The 9,498-nt window shown below is 37.1% G+C and overlaps 1 pseudogene; it reads left to right on the forward strand.

Moving 5' to 3' along the window:
• The first annotated feature begins 5,348 nt into the window (after nt 1-5,348).
• On the forward strand, nt 5,349-9,213 carry LOC111876208 (G-type lectin S-receptor-like serine/threonine-protein kinase CES101; annotated as a pseudogene).
• The last annotated feature ends 285 nt before the right edge of the window (nt 9,214-9,498 follow it).

The following is a 9,498-nucleotide window of genomic DNA, read 5'->3' on the forward strand; positions in this document are numbered from 1 at the left end:
TTTAGTACGTGCATGGAAGATAGGATTCGCGGATAGGTACGTGGCTCCTAGATTGTCACACCATAAAATTGGAGCAGAAGGAGTCGAGACACGAAGTTTACATAAGAGTGCTTGAAGCCATGTAAGTTCTGCAACCGTATCAGCAAGAGCTTTGTATCCAGACTCTGGATGACCGCGAGACAATCTTTTGTTTTCGTGCACACCATGAAACAAGATTAGAGCCAAGGTAGATAGCATATCCCGCAGTGGATCGGCGGTCATCCGGGCATCCAGCCTGGTCCGCATCAGAAAAAGCATTCAGCGGGATGTAAGTTGAATCTGTGTAGGCATGTAAAAGTGTACCTGACTTTTGTTTAATTAGGAGACCATAAGAGACAGTACCTTGCAAGTATCTTAGAATTCGTTTCATAGTGGACCAATGATTTTGAGTGGGAGAATGCATGAACTGGCAGACTTTGTTAACTGCAAACATAATGTCTGAACGAGATAAAGTGACATATTGAAGACTCCAACTATCTGGTGATATTTTTTTGGATTATCAAACTATGGACTATCGCCAAGTGAGAGGTTTGTTGTGGTGGTAAGAGGCGTTGAAATTGGATTTCAGGTCCTTGTTTAACAATTTCCATGCCCAAAAAATAGGATAAAAAGCCCATATCTTGAAGTGAAAAAGTCCAGCTAAAAGTCTGAATAACACGCTCAATGTCAATAGGGTTGTTTCCCGTTAATATAATGTCATCCATATAGACAAGCATGTAGAGAAGAACGCCTCTTGAAGGGTAAATAAACAGGGATGGGTTTGTTTTGGAGGCCTGAAATCCGAGAGTATAAAGTGTTGTAGAAAGCCAATGAAACCAGGATCATGGAGCATATAGGGACTTGTGAAGAAGGCACACATGATCACGTTTGGCATGATTAACAAATCTTTCAAGTTGTCGAAGATAAACGGTTTCATGGAGATCTCTATACAAAAATGTATTTTGAATATCAAGTTGTCGCAAGGGCCATTTTTGTGTGACTGCCAATGATAAAATGACCCGTATGGTGGTGGCTTTAATGATCGGGCTAAAAGTTTCCTGATAATCGATACCATGTTGTTGTCGAAATCCCTTGGCAACTAAGCGTGCTTTGTATCGTGACACTGCCCCTGTTTGGTCCCGTTTGAGTTTATACACCCATTTGCAGTCAATAATATTCAAGTTCATTACCATTTTGTAGAAGTGCTGAGTATTCATCTGTCATGGCTTTTTTCCATTTTGCGTCCTTGTGTGCAACTTTGAATATGGAAGGTTCTAGTTCAGGTGTTCTAACATGGGTGTGAAAGGAACGTTTAACTATTTTGGGATATAGGCGAAGGTTTGAGGGACGAGGAGGAGGCATATCTGATTGCATGGTTGGTGTAGGTTTGGTAGACCGAGAATGGGTGTTGCGAGCATAAGTATAGAAAAGGGGTAGCAGAGGTGGTGACGGTGGTGGTGGTGGTGTTGTAGCCAGATCTTACGATTATGATGGTTGATGTTGTATTGGAATCGCTGGCTGATGGTCAGGTGATGGTGATTGATGCTGTGGTGAGGGAGGTGTGTTTAGTAGTTCAAATCGTGTGGTATGTTGGGGTAGGATGAGACATACGAATTGGATGATGTAGTTAACGGTGGGTCTGGTGAGGAGATGGTATGGTATGGAAATGAGTCTTCATGGAAACGCACATATTGGGCAATGTATATTTGCTCAAATTTGGGATCAAAACACTGGTAACCATGATGAGATGTGTTATAGCTAAGGAAAACACACGGCATGGATCAGAAGTCTACTTTATGTTTGTTGTATGGATGGAGATGTGGGTAACAACGACATCTAAAAACCCATAAAAAAGAGTAGTCGGGGTGTGTTTGAAGACATGCTCAAAAGGTGAGATATTGGAGTTTGTCCAAGATGGCATGCGGTTAATGAGATAGACAGTCGTATCAAACATGAAATGCCAAAAACGATGTGGAACAAGAGATTGGGAAAGCAAGGTGAGACTGGTTTCGACAACATGACAATGGCGGCGCTCAACGAGACCGTTTTGCTCACTTGTGTGTGGACATGAGAGTCTATGAGTGATGCCAAGTGTTGAGAAGAACCGTGAAAGGTTGCAAGATTCACCACCCCAATCTGTTTGAACAAACTTTATTTTAGATTGGAATTGTCTTTCACTAATAATCATAAATGCCTTAAAGGTGTCACATACATCAGCTTTGGTTGCTAATGGAAATATCCACTTAAAGCGAGAAAAATGATCAACACATAACACGAAATAACGGTGCCCATCAAAAAAGGTAACAGGAGCAGGGCCCCAAACATCACAAAACAATATATCCAAAAAGTTTGAACTTTTTATTAGTGGAATATAACAAATGAAGTTTCGATGACTTCCCAAGAACAGGAATCACAACTAAAAGAACTAAAATTCTCTAGTAAAGGTAAATGGTATTTATGGATAGTATTGACTTCAATAACTGAGAGTGAGGATGTCCTGAGCGTTGATGCCAAGTGATGGAAGAAGCAAGAGTAGTGGAGAAAGCAACTTTTGAAAATGATTATATCCACGGAAGCTGGAATTAATAAAGACTGGCTTTACTTGGACCCGTGAGGAGGGTGGTGTGAGTTATCTCGTCCTTCACGGCAAAAAAAGAGGAGTGAAATTCAAAGTAGACATTATTGTCTTAACAAAAGTTTTGAACAAAAAGTAGATTTTTGTTTAATTTTGGGAACACGAAGGATGTTTGTAAGCGCGAAAGATTTTATGGGAGCATAAATTTTAGAGGAACCAATATGGAGAATGGGAAAACCTCTTTCCACTCTTATATACATAGAATCAGAAGACTCTACTCTCTGATGCATGGAGAATAAATCAGGTAATGTTGATTCCAAATATTAAGATTGTAGTTAAGTTGATTGTTTAAGAATATATATAACTCTTTTCTTTGCCTTAATTATACTTTGCAGCTGCAAAAATATCTTGGTGAAGAAGGTCATCCATACCACAAGTTCAGTATAGGTTAGTAATTCACTTACTTGTTTAAATCTGTACAATATCATTTATAATGGAATCTCTCTCTCAAATTTAGGTTTCTGCAACATACTTTTTAATATTTGTTTCGTGTAACATCTACTTTTTACCATATGGTTGCATACTTTTTTAGGTTAAATGCAAGATATACATGCATATTATAACATCTTACTTTCATTTTGTCTTATAGTGTTGTACTTTGAAAAAAAATTCTCAATTATGATTATAATAAACAAATAAACTAAAGTACATTGCTATATTTGTATTTTTTTGTGATAATTGATTATGGAGTGTTGAAACAGGAACACTATGGCGGCCTTTAATTCAAAACTCAAATTGAAGAACAATTGTCGGGGTTTATCGGTTCAGCTTAGCCTATAATTTGTTAAGTAATCCACCAAATAATTCTCAATTTTATGTTTTTAAGCACTTAGTTAAACATTTATAGTTGACACTTTTAATGTGTATTGGTAGACACATTTAGTATATTATTAGACAATGTTCACTAATAATGCATTTGTATTTGATACTTTTGAAGGTATTAGATGATGTTTATTAGTTTTATTGTAAAGTTATTATTTTTGTGGTTGAATTTCAATATTATTATAAGTTTAATCTAATGAGTTTTGTCAATATCTTGGAGAGAAAAAATTGGATTTTTTTTTTCATTTATTGCTGTTTAAATAAAAAAAAAGAGAGAGAGATTTAGTGACGGAATACCTATGGAAAATCCGTCGGTAATACGAGCCGTCGGAAATCCGTAGGTGATAAAGTCAATGTCAATCAAAGTGGGTCCCATCGGTAATATGTAGGTAATCTGTCGCTATAACGTTCTGTAGGTAAAATACTGACGGAAAAATGTCGTCAGTATTCCGTAGCTAATCCATTGGTAAAATTTACCCACGAGCATTTATGCTACGGCCCGATTTCCGTGGCAATTCCGTAGGTAACACCCTATACTTACGGATTTTGCCGTAGGTATTTTCAAATTTTTCTAGTAGTGTAATTTGTTGAAGAGAGGAATTGTTAGATACTTAGATAGAGAGACATGAGGAAGAAGAAGATGATGAAGGTGGGAGGGGGTGGTGATGGGATTAGGGTAGGGTTGAGGTGGGCTGGTGTAGGGCGGGTGTCTATTTATTTATTTTTTATATATTTTAAATACAATTTTATAGTAAAAAAAAGGAAAATGAAATTGAAAAAGGGTACACTATTAATTTTAGATCAATTGTGCAAATAATATGAAACCACATGGATCAACCATACAAGATTTAGAAACCATAAAAATCACATCCATAAAAAAAAGTCAATAATAACTAAAGTTGTGACATTTAATTTGTTAAACCATAAGGATCATTTATGTAATTTTGTGTTTCCTTGATATATCTCTGAGTGGTCAACGTATGTCCTTGATATATCTCTGATTAAATCAACTGTTGTTAGTAGGGATGGCAAAATGCCCCATACCCGATGGGGAACCCAAAACCCGCACCCGTTTTGACCGGGGAATCCCCAAGTTGACCGGGGATGGGGACGGGGATGGGGAATCCCCGAATAAAAAAAGTGGGGAAGGGGATGGGGATGGGGACACCCCTAATCCCCGACTCTGGACCCGCCCCCGATATATATTAATATATAAAAGTAATACAAAACATATATTTATAGTACAATTTACAATAAATAGAATTTTATCCAAGTAACCTAACTCATTAGTAATTTTTGGTTGAAATTATACTTTGTTTTTCTTTTTATCTTATTTAAACTCATGTATGATTTTTTTTTGTATTTTGTTCATTTATTTCACCTCAAATATCACTCTGATAATTTTTTCTACTTGATTTCTCATGTATATATTTAAATATGGTAGAAAATTTATTTATATTTTTTATGCAATCTATATATTTTTTTATATTTTGTAAAATCTTTAAACTTATGTTGGTAAACTTGAAATTTAGATGTTTTCTTTACATAAATTTTTTCATATTAAAAGAGAAAACGAAATCCCCGATTCCCCGTTGGGGGTGGGGATGGGGGTTTATTTATATTCCCCGGTGGGGATGGGGATGGGGATGGGGATTGGAATGAGGATTCGGGGATGGGGATGGGGATGGGGATTGGGGTCCCCTATAAAACCCGCCCTCGTTGCCATCTCTAGTTGTTAGGACTTCTGTGTTCAACTAGTTTAAAAGTATTGGTGATACTGATACTGGAAATGAATATTTATTATTGATCTTTACAGTGGCTTTTATAGCCAATAATACATACATGGAAAGGAGCTATTACAGGAAAGCATTAATACTAATATGACAGCCAATGTACATTTAGATGACACTTAAGACTATACATGTATAGCTTTATTTTGTGATCTTGGAGATATTCCTAATAACTAGATCACATCTTGTCGATCCACTTCTCCCTTGAAAGAATGGCAGACAATAGTATATTCCTCATCATCTTCGTCACTTTAACTTGGTATCTTTTAATCCGTCCTTGTTACTCAGAAACAGATACCTTACAACAAGGTCAAGAGCTCAAGGACTGGGACTATTTGATTTCATCAAACAAGGTGTTCATTTTAAAGTTCTTTAGCTTTGACACTAGCATAAGGCCTTATTTAGGGGTATTCTACAACCCCCGGAGAAGCAAAATTTCTGGTGGATATGTATGGCAAGCTCATGATAGATGTCCATGGCAAGCTGAGCATTTTATCAAGTGGAGTCAGTGTAGTTGATCTCGTTAGTCCTACTCCAGTAGCACGCAACGCAAGTGGTACCCTGTTGGATAATGGAAATTTCATACTGCAAGAACTATATCCAGATGGGTCTGTTACACGGGTTTTATGGCAAAGCTTTGATTACCCAACAGACACCCTTCTTCCTGGGATGAAACTCGGGATCAATCTCAAGACTGGGCATCGATGGTCACTCACTTCTTGGCGGAGTCGCGAGCTTCCAGCCGATGGATCTTTTAGGTTCACAACAGACCCCAATGGCACAGGTCAAATCGTGATCTTGAGGCGAGGGAACATCCACTGGAAGAGTGGATCTTGGAAGAATCGTGGATTTCAAAACACTGCTCTACAAAATTATTGCCCTGATGTCCGCCTCTACTATATATCTAACGAAACTGAGCAATCCTTTATGTATTTAACAAAAACATACGATTCATCGCCAGCTCTGAGGATGCATTTAGGCGGTCAGCTTAAGGCTTCAGCTCTTTACGTTTACATCCAATGCCGCTCAAGCTCAACCTACAATACAGGTGTTGGTTGTGCTGAATATGAGTTTGAAGAGTTAAGTTGTAGGAAAGGCTATTACTTTGAGAGGAGAATTGGCAACGTATATATATATGGGGACGTATATGAATATGATGAAAGCTATAACTTGACTTCATATGATTGCCAAAGAATATGCTGGAGTAATTGTTCTTGCATAGCTTATACTTATGGAACAACAAACAGGTCAGAGTGCAAGACTTATGGCAAAAGGATATACAACCCAACCCATGCTGAAAATTACCCATTCAGAGTACATTACACCATCGTTTCTGAGAAAGGTTAGTAAGTTCACAATATTGATGCTTTACTGTTGGTCAAATTTAAGTGCCCTTTATTAATATACATAATCTGTTTTCTTTCCTACGTATTTGTTTCATTTCGGATGTTTTTTGTAGGAGTATGGAAAATTTAATCTTGCCCATTAATATAACTGTAAAACAAATCAAAGAATTGTTTATTTAGTTAATTCTCGTTTAAAGATAAAATATGCGTGCGCTAGCATTTGCTGCAAATGATCATAACAGTTATTGGCATATAAGAAAAGAGAATTTTTAAATGCAGAAAAGAAGAAGTGGATTTGGTTCATCATCGGGATAGGATCATTGGCTTCACTCCTATCATGCTACTTGGTATGCAAGAAGCTTCATATTAGAGGTATAAACCTCAACTTTTCACTCTGTTATCTTCCTGGCTTTCAACAATATAATTTCTCTATATTTTTAAAGAAATGTTCTATAATTCCCAAATTAGACTTCGAGTTGGTGAACAACGGTAGAAAGTTTTGACTTCAATACTAATCATTCTACCTATGTAATCAATTGTTTTTTTATTAACAAATTAGGGTTTTCCAAGAAAATCCAAAAGTTGTTGCTGCGTCAGCGGAAGCGCTTACAGAGGTATGTACGAACAGATAAGAAGATGAACACTGAGCTGCATTACTTCACCTTTCAAAGCATCTCATCTGCTACAGACAATTTCTCAAACACTAATAAGCTAGGAGAGGGGGGGGGGGGGGGGGGGGGGGGGGGGGGTTGGAGCAGTTTATAAGGTAAACTTTCAAAGACACCCTATTAAAGAACAATCCAGATAAAAGCTTAGGTGCTGGATTTCACAGGGAAATTTAGTTGATGGGCAAAAGGTTGCTGTAAAACGACTTTCAAGAAGCTCTGAACAAGGAGTCAAGGAGTTCGAGAATGAAACCGAACTCATTGCCAAACTTCAACACACTAATCTTGTCAGGCTTATAGGGTCTTGCGTTGAGAAGAAAGAGAAAATCCTTGTATATGAGTACATGCCTAATAAAAGCTTGGACTCCTTTCTATTTGGTAAGATCTAACATTTGCTACATTTTGCACATGAGCTTGGTTATTTCTTTGGATGCTGCTACTTATTTGTTAACAGATCCTAGGAAGAAAGGATTACTGGATTGGAATAGTCGCTTTGTAATCATTGATGGCATTGCTCAAGGACTCCTATATCTCCATAGATTTTCAAGGTTGAGGGTTATTCATAGAGATCTAAAAGCAAGTAACATATTGCTAGATGACTACCTGAAGCCAAAGATATCTGATTTTGGTATGGCTAAATTAATTGAGATCAATGAGTTTGAAACAAATACAAGTAGAGTCGTTGGAACACGGTGAGTCCATAACATGTCTTGTCTGCAGTAGGAGTTCCTATAACAAACTCACAAATGATAACGCTTGATGTGATATCCAGTGGTTATATGCCGCCAGAGTATATGATGAAAGGCACGGTTTCAACCAAGACAGATGTCTTTGGTTTTGGTGTTTTGTTGCTTGAAATTGTGAGCAACAAGATGAATCATGGGAGCTATGATGTGGAACACCCACTCAACCTTCTTGGGCTAGTAAGTTAATCCTATCCAAGACTGGTTTTTTTCATTTGATGCAAGTTATTTATTGTTTGAGAAGAAAGTCATTAACTCAATGTGTAAAATATATGTGGAGTCCAAGATCGTCTCTCCAAAAGAAAAGAACCCTTATGGATAGAGGGGGAACTCCAATATATAATGACACTTATAGGACCGTGTCATATCGATGTGAGATAACTAATACTTCCATTTAAAGATGGAGGCTCGATGTGGAATTGTGTGTAGACATGGATGTGTTAATCCATGTGGGTAGAGTCAAAGATTGTCTTTCCAAAAAGTATGTAGAGTCCAAGATATATAGGACCCCAACACATCCATGTTAGTCCTCATCGAACCCCCATCTCTGTGGGGGGTGTTAGTGTATCCCACATTAGTGTGACATGGTTCTATAAGTGTATATATGTTTGAGTCTTCCCTTTCGCCATAAGGGTTTTTTTGGAGAGACAATCTTGGACTCCACATATATCTTAAACAATGTTGCGTAAATGCTTAACCTGATTCAGGCATGGGAATAGTGGAACGAAGGCAGAAGTTTGGAGTTGATGGATCCGATACTGGAAGAGTCATGCAATCCCAAGGAAGTAATGACATGCATCCATGTAGGTCTCTTGTGTGTTCAAGAACATGCGATGGACAGACCTACCATGTTAGAAGTTATTTCTATGCTCACAAATGAAAAAATGCATTTACCAAAGCCAAAACGACACGCATTCTACATTGAGAGGCATGAGGCAGATTTGGTAAGAAATGCTAATTTGGGAAATGGCTCTGTAAATGGGCAATCAATTTCGATTTTAGTAGCAAGATAGGAGGCAGAAATAAACATATGTAATATCGGTATTTGTCATGTGATCTATAGAGTCGCAACATGGAAAGAAATATGGTCGGTTGCTAACAAATTATTCACTGTTTTAATTGTTTTATAAATATTTAGAGTATGATGTGTTTATAAAAGTTGTACTAATATAAAACAAAACTCGTTATCCGACTGACTCTACTTGTTTGCTTTGTTACTTCTACCAAATTAAGTATGATAAGATAGTTGATGAACCTGCATAATTATATTTAAGAGTGACTTGATAACATAATTGCACCAACAACCGAATATAAGTAGTATGGCTTGTTGGTTAATTGTTTCACTAATTGTATTTAAGTGTAATGGATTGATTTGTTGACCAAAATCAATCTTGATAAATATTAAACAAGTAAGAAAGATGCGGAGTGAACACTTGTTTAATTTTATTCAAGATTCAAAATAAATTGTCATTTATGGGC

This window comes from Lactuca sativa, chromosome 1, assembly GCF_002870075.4.
Source record: "Lactuca sativa cultivar Salinas chromosome 1, Lsat_Salinas_v11, whole genome shotgun sequence".
Classification (NCBI taxonomy): Eukaryota; Viridiplantae; Streptophyta; class Magnoliopsida; order Asterales; family Asteraceae; genus Lactuca; species Lactuca sativa.